General features: G+C 39.9%; 1 pseudogene; it reads right to left on the minus strand.

Moving 5' to 3' along the window:
* Positions 1–7,184: 7,184 nt before the first annotated feature.
* Positions 7,185–8,592, minus strand: LOC102772497 (annotated as a pseudogene).
* Between the last annotated feature and the right edge of the window lie 5,823 nt (positions 8,593–14,415).

The raw sequence follows: 14,415 nt of genomic DNA on the forward strand, positions 1-14,415 counted from the left end.
TTGAACTGCCCTCCTCTGCCAACCTGGTTGCTCCTAACTGCCCTCCCCTGCAGGCCTGGTCCCCCCAACTGTCCTTCCCTGCAGGACTAGTGGCCCTCAACAGCCCTACCCTGCTAGCCTGATTGCCCCTAATTTCCCTCCCCTGCCAGCCTGTTCATTCCCAACTGCCTTCCCCTGCCAGCCTGATCACCCACATGTGCCCTCTCCTGCTGGCCTGATTGCCCACAACTGCCCTTCGTGCTGGCCATCTTGTGGTGGCCATCTTTTGACAGCCATCTTGTGATGATGTGCGTGATGCCACATAGGCTTTTATAATATAGGATATTGAGTTATTTGAAAGGCAGATTTTCTTTGAATGTTTGCCAAAATTCACCTGTGAAGCCATCCAGTCAAGGAACTTTGTTAGTTCATAGATTCTTTTATTACTAATTCAAATTTACTAGCTGTAATCAGTGCTCAGATTTTCTGATTCTTCCTTGTACAGACTTGGAAGATTGTATGTTTCTAGGAATTTATCCATTTCAACCTGGTTGTCCAATTTGTTGGCATATAGTACTTCATAATATTTACTTTCAATCCTTTATATTTCTGTGGTGTCAGTTGTGACTTTTCTTTCATTATTGATTGCATTTATTTTAATCCTCTTTCTTTTTTTCTTTATGAGTCTGGTTAAAGGCTTGTCAACCTTGGTCCTTTTCAAAGAACCAGCTCTTGGTTTCATTGATATTTTGTGTTTTTGTTTTGTTTGTTTAGTTTTTAGTCTCTATGTCATTTATTTCCACTGTAATCTTTATTTCCTTCCTTCTCCTACCAACAAGCATGGGCTTGGCTTGTTGTTCTTTTTCTAGTTTTTTTTTAAGTGTAGTGTTAGATTATTTTTTAAAGCATATTTTATTGATTTTTTTACAGAGAGGAATAAAGAGGGATAGAGAGTTAGAAACATCAATAAGAGAGAAACATTGATCAGCTGCCTCCTGCACAACCCCAACTGGGGATGTGCCCACAACCAAGGGTACATACCCTTGTCCTGAATCGAACCTGGGACATTTAAGTCCACAGGTCGGTGCTCTACCCACTGAGCCAAACAGGTTAAGGCAAGGTTAGATTATTTTTGAGATTTTTATTGCTTCCTGAGGTAGTCCTGTGTTTCAGTGAATTTTTCACTTAAGACTACATTCAGTGCATCCTATATTTTGGTTGTTTGTTCATTTTCATTTGTCTCAAAATAACTTGGATTCTTCCTTGATCTCATTGTGGACCATTTATTGTTTAGTAACCTGTTATTTAGCCTCCATGTTTTCCGTTTTTTGTAATTGATTCTTTCACATTATTGTGGTCTGAGAGGATGCTTGATAGGATTTCAATCTTCTTGAATAAGTTAAGACTTATATTCAACCTTGCATGGCATTTATCTTAGAGAATAGTCCATCTGCACTTGAAAAGAATGCATATTCTTCTGATTCAGGATGAACTGCCTTGTAAATATAAATTAAATCAATACGGTCTAGTGGTCATTTAAGGTTGCTGTTTCCTTATTGATTTCTGGTCTGAAAGATTGATCCATAGATGTCAATGGTGTGTTAAATTCCCCTATTAAGACTGTGTTACTGTCTATCACTGCCTTTATGTCTATCAAGATTTTATTTAAATACTAGAGGCCCGGTGCACAAAACTTTGTGCACTTCGGAGCAGGGGGGGGGTCCCTCAGCGTGGCCTGTGCCCTCTCGCTGTCTGGAACCCCTTGGGGGATGACCACCTGCTGGTTTAGGCCCGCTCCCTGGGGAATTGGGCCTAAGCTGGCAGTCAGACATCCCTCTGGCAGCCCGGGAGTCCTTCGGGGGATGTCCACTTGCCAGCAGGGAGCAGGCCTAAGCTGCAGTCTGACATCCTTAGTGCTGCTGAGGAGGCGGGAGTGGTTCCCACCACCACCACTGTACTGGCAGCCATCAGCCTGGCTTGGAGCTGAGCAGAGCTCCCCCCGTGGGAGCGTACTGATCACCAGGGTGCAGCTCCTGCATTGAGTGTCTGCCCCCTAGTGGTCAGTGTGTGTCATAGTGACCAGTTATTTGCAGTCTTTCTGCTCTTAGGGTCATTTTGCATATTACCCTTTTATTATATAGGATAGAGGCCTGGTTCATGGGTGGGGGCCAGCAGGGCTAACCAGCCGGCCCCCAACCGTGCTCCAGGCCTATCCTATCTAATAAAAGAGCAACATGGTAATTAGTGTATGACCACTACCCTTCCCATTGGCTAATCAGGGAGATATGCAACTTAATTGCCAGCCAAGATTAACTGCGGCCGGCAGCCAGGCAGCTGACGCGAACAGGGAGGCTTGCTTGCTTCAGTGACGGAGAAAGCCCAGGTTCCCCGCCTGCCTTGCCGGCCTCCCCTGTTTGGCTTCGCTCCACCGCTTGGAGCCTGAGTATGCAAATTAACTGGCATCTTTTAGCTTCTATAATTGAAACATGGTATCTTTTGGAGCTGTTGCTTCAGGAGCTTAGAGCCAGGCGGCTGGCGGGGAACCTTGGCTTCCTCTATCGCCAGGGCAACCAAGCCTCATGTTCGCTTCAGCTGCGTGGCTGCCAGCCGCCATCTTGGTTGGTTGTATATCACACTGATTAGCCAATGGGAAGTGTAGAGGTATGGTTAATTATCATGTTTGACTATTATTAGATAGGATTATGTGTTTATATGTTGGGTACACTTATGTTTACAAGAGTTATATCCTATTGTTGGATTGATCCCTTTAGAATTATGTAATGCCCTTCTTTGTTTTATTTTTAGCTTTTATTTTAAGTCCATTTTGTCTAAGTATTGCTACCCCAGCTTTTTTCATTTCCAATTACAATGCATTTTATTGCTCCATTTTAGTCTGTGTGTATCTTTTATTATGAGGTCATTCTTTTGTAGACAGTGTATAGCTGAATCATGTATTCTTATCCATTCAGCTAACCTAATTTTTTGAGTTGGAGCATTTAATCTGTTCATATTTAAAGTAATTATTGATAAGTATTTATTCATTGCTTTTTTATACCTATGTTCCCCTCTCTCTTTCTTATTTTTTTAAAAAAAACAGCTTAGTAAGCAGAAGTAAGGAAATAATAAAGATCAGAGCAGAGATAAATGACATAGAGGCCAAAAAAAAAAAAAACCAATACAAGAGATCAACAAAACCAAGAGCTGGTTCTTTGAAAGGATAAACAAGATTGATGAACCTCTAGCCAGGCTCACCAAGAAACAAAGAGAGATGACCCAATTAATCAGAAATGAAAGGGTGAATAACAACAGACCCCACAGAAATACAAATGATTATGAAAAAATACTATGAACAACTTTATTCCAACAAAATGGAAAACCTAGATGAAATGGACATATTCCTAGAAAAATACAAGTTCCCAAAACTCAGTCAAGAAGAATCAAAAAACCTGAATAAGCCTATAACTATCAAAGAAATTGAAGCAGTGACCAAAAATTTTCCAGCAAACAAAAGCCCTGGTCTGGACTGCTTTACAGGGGAGTTCGACCAAGCATTCAAAGAAGAACTAAAACCTATCCTCCACAGACTATTACATAAAATTCAAGAGAAAGGCACACTTCCAAGCTCTTTCTATAAAGCCAGCATTACCCTAATTCCAAAACCAGTTAAATATACCACAAAAAAGAGAATAACAGGCCAATATCCTTGATGAACATAGATGCTAAAATCCTCAACAAAATTCTAGCAAATCAGATTGAGCATTACATTAGAAAGATCATACACCATGACTAAGTGCGATTTTTTCCGGGGATGTAAGGATGGTACAGTATCTATAAATCAATAAATGTGATACATCACATAAACAAACTGAGAGACAAAAATCACATAATCAAACTCAATGGGCAAAAACTAAATCCATTTCCCCTAAGAACAGGAACAAGACAGGGATTCCCACTTTCACCACTCCTGTTTGACATAATACTGGAAGTGCTAGCCATAGCGATCAGACAAGAAGAAAAAATAAAAGGCATCCAAATTGGAAAAGAAGTAAAACTGTCCTTATTCACAGATGACATGATATTGTACTCAGAAAACCCCAACAACTCCATAAAAAAACTACTAGACCTAATAAATGATTTTGCCAATGTAGCAGGATACAAAATTTACACGCAGAAATCTATGGCCTTTTATACACCAATAATGAACTCACAGAAAGAGAAACGAAAAAACAACAACAACAATCCCATTTACCATTGCAACAAAAAAATTAAGATACCTAGGAATAAACTTAACTAAGGATGTAACACACCTATACTGAGAAAACTATAGGACATTGAAAAAAAGAGATAGAGGAAGGCATAAACAAAAGGAAGAACATAGCATGTTCATGGATTGCTAGAACCAACATCATTAAAATGTCCATACTACCCAAAACAATCTACAGATTCTATGCAATCTCCATTAAAATATCAATGACACATTTCAAAGATCTAGAATAAACTCTCCAAAAATTCATCTGGAATAAAAAAAGACTCCGAATAGCCATAGCAATCCTAAGAAAGAAGAACAAAGTTGGAGGGGTCACATTACCAGATATCAAGCTATATTACCAAGCCACGATTCTGAAAACTGCCTCGTACTGGCAAAAGAACAGACATATAGACCATTGGAACAGAACGGAGGACACAGAACTCAGCCCAAGCCATTATGCTCAATCAATATTTGACAAAGGAGCCAAGAACATACAATGGAGTCAAGATATTCTCTTCAATAAATGGTGCTGGGAAATTTGGTCAGATACATGCAAAAAAATGAAACTATATCGCCAACTTATACCATACACAAAAATAAACTCAAAATGGTTCTAGGACTTAAATGTAAGATGGGAAGCTATCTTGGATTCTCTATTGATTTCTTTAACAAAAGCTTTGTTAGAGCAGAATTGAAGTTGATAGGAAGGATTGATGAGCAAGTGGGAGGTGAGAAAAGAACAAGAATAGACAATCCTTTCTTGTATTTTTCTCTTTTTTTATTTTGTTTTTTTTTTAATTTTAATTATTCAAGTGATATATGAGCATATTTTTTATTTTTAACAAATACCTCTATTTACTTATTGTTCATTTATTTTTAGGGTACAATATATTTTCTAGGAATTATTTATTCTTCAGAGAGAGTTTATAAGTGATGAACATTCAGATTCCTTTAGTATCTAGTTTGTTCTTACACTATGATGATTTTTGGCTGGTGTATTATTTTAATAAAGGACAAATATTAGAGTAAATGAGATTATTTTCGTTTTATATATGTGGACCTTTACATGTAGACACAATCTTCTTGTATAAACACCCAAGAAAGCTTTTATATTGCCTCTCATTCTCTCAAGGCGAAAGGAGAAGAAAAGTGAGCGTCACTAGCTAGAGAAGGCAGGAAAGTTCAGTAATCACTCCAGGTAGGGTGCAGAATAAGCTGACAGTGGGGAAGAGTCATAAACTGTCAGGTGGAAAATTTGATTCCAAAACAGCATCATAGTCTGGGTAGGTACAATGTTGATTCAGACCATTTCAGAGAGCAAGGTTTCAGTACATCCTTCTTAAAGGTCCAGCTGAGATCCCTTTTCATTTTTTTGGTGGTCTTTTTTGCTGTGCAGAAATTTTTATTTTGATGTAGTCCAATTTGTTCATATTTTCCTTTGTTTCTCTTGCCCTAGGCAATATATCAGTGAAAATTCTGCTATGTGAGATATCTGAGATTTTGCTTCCTATGGTTTCTTCTAGGATTTTTATGGTTATAAGTAGAGGAGAGAATAAAAAAGCCATAGTACATTTACACAATAGAATACTATGCAGCTGTAAAAAAGAAGGATCTCTTACCCGTCAAGACAGCATGGAGGGACCTGGAGAGTACTATGCTAAGCGAAATAAGCCAGTCAGAGAAAGACAAAGTATCTCATGATCTCACTTATGTGTATAATCTAATGAACAAAATAAACTGATGAACAGAATAGGTCCAGGGACATAGAAGCATGGAATAGACTGATGAATCTCAGAGGGAAGCGGGGGGGAGATTAACCAAAGAACTTATATGCATATATGCATACTAGAGGCCTAGTGCATGAAATTTGTGCATGGGGGGGCCTTCAGCCCAGCCTGCACATTCTCACAGTCCAGGACCCCTCAGGGGATGTCCACCTGCCGGCTTAGGCCCATTCCCCATGGGGCATGGGCCTAAGCTAACAGTTGGAAATCACTCTCGCAGTTCAGGACCCCTTGCTTCTTACCGTCTGACTGCTCACTGCTCCTTACCATTCACTGCTCACTACCAGCTCCTTAGCGCTGTCATGGAGGCAGGCGAGGCTCCCAACACTGCATTCACAAGCTGTGAGCCCTATATTTCTGTGTAGTTGTCTGCAGGTCAACTGCTCTCTTCCTTCTCACTTAGGGTGAGCAGCATGTGAGGGCAGAGTGCACTGTCATGGAATGCAGAGGGCTGTCCAGAGCTGAGGGGAGTGGACAGGCCCATGGGGTGAGAGGTGGACACAGAGGATGCTATCTCACCCAATTGTGGGGCGGGTTGGCTGGCCTTCATCTGCCTGACCCCACCCAGGGAGGGACCAAGCAGGGTGTCCACCTTTCCATTCTCCATCCTTCTATCTGTGACACCTGTCACCCTTGCCAGGCCTCCCCCACAGTGAGTTCAGCTCAATACCTAAATGTAAAGGGGCATGGGGGGACCTCCACTCCAGTGCCCCCTGATTCCCAATGTAGAGTTTCGTATGAGCCCCCTTTCCAAAAGGTGGCAGTTTATTCACATTGTGGCAAAGACACCTTCAAGAGTAACATAAGTGGGTAAAGTCAGGGCCAAACTGGGCCATTTCCTCATCCAATCTCTTTGAGGTGCTTGGACAGAACCAAGTCTCAGCTCTTCCCAGGACACTTCTGGAGTTTTTTTAACCCTAAAGGACAGTAGTCTGTCTCCACTCTTGTTCTTTGGGATTTTTTCATCATCGGATAAAAGGATCCGTACACTGGGGCAATCCTCTTGAGACACAATATTACAGTTGCACTCATGTGATGATGACAGCACCCCTCAGAGGGAGGGAGCCGATAGATGGGGAGCAAGGAATTCTGAAAACCAAAGTGATGACAGAGATGCTAAGCCTTTCCTTTACGTGTCTGACACCCCTCTTCAGGTGGCCTGCAGGCTGGGTGTCTGCTGGACCTTTACCACTTGATGTCCTGGCAGGCTACACTGGGCCCTGCTAGGTGGTATGCAGGGCTGCCTGGGCCCGGGGGGAGTCACCTACCCTGCCCCAGCCACTCCTGGTGCAGCTCCTGCACATGGGCACTGGTCTCCGGGTGCTACACCGGGATGGCAGAGTAGATGCCTTCCATCTGCCTCAGCAGTGCCCTGACTGCACATCTGTCGTCCACTTGGGCCTGGCTCCTGCCACTTGGGTATGCCCAGCTCAGGCCAGGACCTCCACGAAGTGGCAGGGGAACTTGCCCCTCTACAGCTTCAGGACCACTTCTGGATGCTCTGAAAGCTGTAAGCAGCCTCAAAACATAGCAGAACCTCTCCATCCCTTTCAAGGGTGACGCAGAACCTCTCCATCCCTTTCAAGGCTGACCTCCTGGAAGTCTTTGTTCCTCAGGGTGCGGAAGGTGAGCACTCCCACGTCCTCAATGAACAGCTCCTTGGCCATGTGCCTGAAGCTGTGTACCAGGTACCCATTGGAGCTGGCACCCTCATGGGGCCTCACCTCCTTCTCCTTCATGTCTCCAAACAGAGTGTCCTCCACAGTGGCATTTGAGGCGAGGTCACTTTGCTCCATTATCTGGACAATTTCACCTGAGGTTAACATGCAGTCAGCACCCTGGGAACTATGTAAAGTTGTGGGAACATCTTTTCACAGGACTTCCAGTTTCTTGTCATAACACGAGGCCATGATGACATGGAAAATCTTGTCCGAGGACAAGTTCTGCCGTCTGGTGAAGTAATTCTTCACCAGAGAGCCCATGATCTGCTGTGGAGACTTGGCCATGCAGAGGTAGGGGGGTGATGGGTGACCCAGCACACGCTCTGCATATCAATCTCAGCTGGGGCAGGTGGGGGTCAGCATGGGTTACCGGGGCTCTTCCTCACGGTGCTGGCAGTACTGACACATAAATTCCTTCTGACTCTCCAGAATGCTGAAGTCCGCAGCTATCATGTCAAAGACAATGCACCTCAAGACTTTTGAGAAATCCACAGAGCCTTCTGTATGCAGCAGTGACACTGAGGCTGAATTTAGCAGCAAAATAAGGCAGAGACTGAGGACACATGGACACTGCCAGCACTTTGTGCTGTGAGAAATTACATTTCTTATTAAGGTTCAGAACACAGAAGAAGTCCTTGGTGTTCTGTTGAGAAACTTGGACTCCTTCCTCTGCAGTCACACAACTGTCACACGCCAGGCAGTCACTCAGAAATATCTTGGCATTGGCCAACTTATGGAATTCTCCCTTCTCTCAGTTCTCCTGAGCCAGACTCCAGACGTTGACTGCGGCATTCTCTTGGTCATCGGTTTTTGTTTTTTTTTTATTACATTTCTTCCTTGTGCAATGATCACACTTCATCTGGAGTGGGGAGGGTGTGGGCCAGCTCGAGTGACCTGGAGGATGCACAGAAAGAGCAGTCAGTCCCTGCTGGTCGCCCCTGGTGATGCTGGCACTATCCTTTCTTCATTGTGAAGCATCTAGGAAGGGCAAGCAGCTGCAGTGCCCAAGGCCGAGTTCCAGGAGGCCAGTAGCGTTGTTGGGATTGTGCTGGAGGTGCTGGTCCATTGGTGCCTGGCCTGTTCTCTGGAGATTGAACCTACAGGCCTACTAAGGAAGCCAGTCCCCAGTTCTGCCCTGTCTCCACCACTGATTGATTGGAGTCTGAGGGCCAGCAGGAGCGACCAAGAGACCTGCCTTTCAGCTGCTCACCAGTTCCCAGGCCACTAACTCTGTTTCCCTATTAACCATCCTCTGATCAATGGGAACCTGCGGGCCAAGGGAGAGACCAAGTGGTCTGCCTTCTGCCTGCCTGCTCACTAGTCACTGCTGTCATGGATTCATTGGAGCTTGAAGGACCCCAGTTCCCCTGTTAGTCATCCCCTGGTCAATGGAACCTGGGGGCTGGGGGATGGACCAGTCATCCATTTGGTCGTTACAGACCCTGGGTTTTTATATATTAGGGTAGCCCATAAGCATAGACAATTGTGTGGTGAAGGCTTGGGGGTGGGGATAGGAGTTGGGTAGAGGGGGCCACTGGGGGAAAAAAGAGGGAGGGCACCTGTAATACTTCCAATAATAAAGATAACTTAAAATTATATACATAAAAAAGTCCAGCTGGGTGTCATCCTCATGCCTACTATAAGTAGTGAGATACAACATTCTAATAAAAAATGGGGAAAGGTTATGTGAAAATACAGAAAACTAATTTAAATGGCCCTTAAACTTATAAAAATGTGCTCAACCACCATTACAGTAAGACAAATGTCAAAATTACATATTAGCACAAAATTTTCATTATTAGATTGGCAAAAAACCCAAAAACCAAAGAACAAACAAAAACAAAACAAAACAACGTTTTGCAACATATTCTCTTGGCAAATCTATGGGAGGAAAGTCTCATACAGTGCTAGAGGGAGAATGAAATGACAATCCTTAAGGGGAATACTTTGGCAATGCTTGACAAAATTCTAAATGCATGTATAAATAAACATTGGAAGGTGATATTAGGAACTAACAAAAGGTTTTACCACCTATGTGGTGGTTGGGGATTGTGGAAACTGGTAGATAGGAATGTGGAGAAAAAAAGTGCATGTGGGACACATACATGCATAACCATGGGCAGACAATAGTACAGTGAAGACCTGAGGAGAGAGGAGGAGCCAATGGGAAGGGGCCAATTGGGGGATAAAGAGGGACATCTGTAATAATTTTAACAAGAAAGATACATTTTTAAAAAAAGTGGTATGGCAAAGCAGAGGTCATGCAGTCTATTTAAACTGAGGTTGATTTGAGATAGGGCTATGAATATACATTCAGGATTTGGAACAGCCTGCCAAAAATAACTTGTCAAAACTTTAAAATACAACAATGAACACTAATCACAAATTTCAAAATTGATATCTACATTAAAACTGCTGTATCACAGTGAAACCAATCTGCCATCTTTATAACAATGGCTATGGTATTTAATTAATTTATGGAACAATTTGACCAAAAAAACCCCCCATTTCATACAAAATGTTTTTTGTGCCCTAGCTGGTTTAGCTCAGTGGATAGAGCATCGGCCTGTGGACCGAAGGGTCCCGGGTTTGATTCTGGTCAAGGGACATGCCAGGGTTGCAGGCTCAATCCCAAGTAGGGGGCGTGCAAGAGGCAGCTGGTCAATGATTCTCTCTCATCACTGCTGTTTCTATCTCACCTCTCCCTTCCTCTCTGAAATAAATAAATAAAATATTTTTTAAAAATGCTTTTTCTTTTTAAGGGATTATTCCCCAAGATGGAAACTGTTGCAAGGATTCATTATCAAAACATGACAAGTGGAAAGAAGAAAGAATCTCAAAAAGTTATAGTAAAAGAACGGTTACGGAGAATCCACCATTAACTTTGTTTATAACTGGCCATTTGTAAATAAAGTGAATATATTTTTAATAATTTTAACATCTGTTACTACTATGAATACAATGATATTTATCCATATCTATAGCCTCTAAACATTACTCTGATCTTATTTTAGAGATAGGGCAAATATGAGGTTAATGCTGCATATACTGTGGACATTAGAACAAAATATTTAATTTTGTATGAATGCCACATTTTCTTTTGCAGAGATATAAAGATTCAAGTGTGCTGTAGACAGGACAATGATTGGGGCTTGAATCTATAAACCTGTACTTTCCCATTGAAGTGAAGTGGCAAGTTTTGATGCAAATGCAGTTTCTTTTTTATTGAAAATCATGTTATTCTTTTTATTCAGATAAAAAATCCTTGCAAAACACCTCAGTATATATTTTTCTATCTCAAATGGGTGCTGATTCTTGAAACATCTGGAAAATTATTTTGTGTATTACTGTATTATCAAAATGCTGCATTGGAGTTAGTTTAGTAATGTCAGTCTTATTAGTGGAAGTAACTGATTTCATTACACAGCTAGAAGATTAAAGTGAGTAGGCATTATAATTTTAAATTATAGGAAATATCTGGTTTGTATAAATTTGAGTCGATTACTTTAATTGGAGAGAACTGGTATGCTGTTCTCTTTGAAGTTTTCCAGTGCCTTTCATTGATGATTAGTTTGAGGATGAGATGATGCACCAGTGTTTTAGTGCAAACTACTTTGCTTTCTGCTTAACCTGGAAGTTTCTTTTTATTTATTTGGTTTCATAGAGTTTTTATGCTTCTTGTTGGTTAAGCCATTTTGTTACTTAGCACTTTGAAGACATGACTTGCTCTATTAAAATAGTCAGTAAATTAAATTGACATACTAGGTGCTCAATATGTTTATTCAATTCAATTTACTTATCACAAATAATTATTTCCAGATCAAGTAGAAGAAACTCTAAACTTTGATTATTTTTGTTTGGCTAATAGACTCACCAGACTATGAGCACAAAGATAAGTTTTACCTCATCCACTTTTGTGAGTTACATGTCCACAAGCTCAGTGGAGTAACTATTTAAAATAAGATCTAATAAACAATACTAAAATGGCACTGTAAAAATGCAGGTTAGTGAATATAAAAAAAAACAATTACAATATAAAACACAAAACACAAAAATGGGAAAGTCATTTATCTAGAGTGGGGATTGAGAAGATGGCAGAATTGCGAATAAAATAAAAGATTGAAATCATGCTCTGGAGCAAGAATTCCAGTATAATGATTGAAAAAGGATTTTTACTAGCAGTTTAGAAGACCTAGTCTCTTGGTGTGTCCTGTGTGTAGATATGTGTGTGTTTGTATTTGTGCATGTCTTGTGAAAATAACTAAGATTATATATACTTAAGGTTTACAATGTAGTGTGTATTGATATATGTATAGATTGTAAAATGATTACCACAAACTAATAAACATATCCTTCACTTCCTGTAATTACAGTTTGTGTGTGTGTGTGTGTGTGTGTGTGTGTGTGTGTTTGTGTGTGTATGATGAGAAAAATTAAGATGAAATGTCTTGGCAAATTTCAAAGATACAATTCAGTATTATTGACTTCTAGAGGCCTGGTGCATGAAATTTGTGCACAGGTGGGGTCCCTAGGCCTGGGCAGCAATCAGGGCCAATCAGGGCCAGGCCAATCTTCTGCCAGTACCAGAGTGTTTTGTGAACAGTGGCTTTTTAATATAACTTTATATCTGATATTTTGACCCCTCCAACTTTGTTCTTCTTTCTCAGGATTGTTGCAGCTATTTGGGGTCTTTTTTATTCCATGTAAATTTTTAGAGAATTTGTTCTAAGTCTTTGAAGTATGCCATTGTTTTTCACAGGCGTTTCGTTGAATCTACAGATTGCTTTGGATAGTATTGCCATTTAAAAATCATGTTAATTCTTCCAATCCATGAACACAGTATATACTGCCACTTGTTTATATTTTCTTCTATCTCTTTTTTCCAAGTTCTATTGTTTTCTGAGTACAGGTCTTCTACCTTCTTAGTTAGGTTTATTCCTAGATATGTTAATTTTTTTGTTGCATTTGTAAATGAGATTGTTTTTTAGTTTCACTTTCTGTAAGTTCATTATTGGTGTATAAAAATGCCATAGATTTCTGGGTGTTAATTTTGTATGCTTCTCACTTCCGAATTCATTTGTTAAATCTAGTAGTTTTTTTTTATGGAGTCTTTAGGGTTTTCTATGTACAATATCATGGCATTTGAGAATAATGACAGTTTTACTTCTTTCTCAATTTGGTTGCCATTGATTTCTTCTTTTTTTTTCTGATCTCTATGGCTCACACTTTCAATACTATGTCGAACAGGAGTGGTGAAAGTGGGCATCCCTGTCTTATTCTTGATCTTAGGGGAAATGGTTTTAGTATGTCCCATTGAGTTTGATGTTGGCTGTAGGTTTGTCATATAAGGCTTTTATTATGTTGATGTATATTCCCTCTATTCCCACTTTGCTAAGAGTTTTGTTTTGTTTTTTAATTAGGAATGGGTGTTGGATTTTGTCAAATGCTTTTTCTGCATCAATTGATATGATCATGTGATTTTTGTCTTTCAATTTGTTTATGTGATGTATCATGTTTATTAAGTTGTGGATATTGTACCAGCTTTGCATTTCCAGAATAATCTCACTTGATCATGGCGTATGATCTTTTTAATGTATTGCTGGATGCTATTTGGTAATATTTTGTTGAGGATTTTAGAATCAATGTTCATCAGGGTTATTAGTCTGTAATTCTCTTTCTTTGTAGTGTCTTTATCTGGTCTTGAGATTAGAGTAATGCTGGCTTCATAGAAAGAGCTTGGAAGTGTGCCTTCCTCTTGAATTTTTTGGAATAATCTGAGGAGTGGAGGTGTTAAGTTGTTTTTTTGAATGTTTAGTAAAACTCCCATGTGAAGCTTTCCAGACCAAGGTTTTTGTTTGCTGGAAGTTTTTTGATTATTGCTACAGTTTCATCTGTAGTTATCAGCCTATTCAGTTTTTTTTCATACTTCCTGATTTAGTTTGGAAGATTGTATTTTTCTAGAAATATGTCCATTTCATCTATTTTGTCTAGTTTGCTGGAGAAGAATTTTTAATAACATTTTTTTACAAACCTTTTGATTTCATTTTCATTGGTTTCCAGGATTTTTTTTTTTTTAGTTCTCTTTTAATCTCTTTGGTAACCCATTCATTATTTAATAACATTCTGTTTAGCCTCCATGTGTTTGATTGTTTTTGTTATAGTTGATTTATAATTTTATGCTATTGTGCTTGGAGAAGATGCTTGATATGATTTCAATCTTCTTAAATTTGTAGAGACTTATCCTGTGTCATAATATGTGGTCTATGTTTGCAAATGTCTCATGTTGAGAAGAATGTATATTCCATATTTGGGGTGAAATGTTCTGAGGATATCAATTATTTCCATCTTATCTAATGATTCATTTAGGATTGCTGTTTCCTTGTTGATTTTTTTTGTCTAGAATATTTAGTGATGTCAATGTGGTATTATAGTCCCCTACTATGATTGTATTGCTGTTTTTGTTGTTGTTGTTGTTGCTCTCTTTTTAGTTCTTTAAGTCGTAGTGTTAGATAACTTATTACAAGTTTTTTTTCTTGTTTTTTGAGGTAGACCTGTAGTGTTATGAACTTCCCTCTCAGGACTGCTTTCATTCTGTCCCATAGGTTTTGGATTGTTGTGTTTTCATTGTCATTAGTGTCCAGGATGTTTTTAATTTCTTCTTTGATCTCATTGGTATCCAATT

This window comes from Myotis davidii, unplaced genomic scaffold (genome assembly GCF_000327345.1).
Source record: "Myotis davidii unplaced genomic scaffold, ASM32734v1 scaffold2800, whole genome shotgun sequence".
Taxonomy (NCBI): Eukaryota; Metazoa; Chordata; class Mammalia; order Chiroptera; family Vespertilionidae; genus Myotis; species Myotis davidii.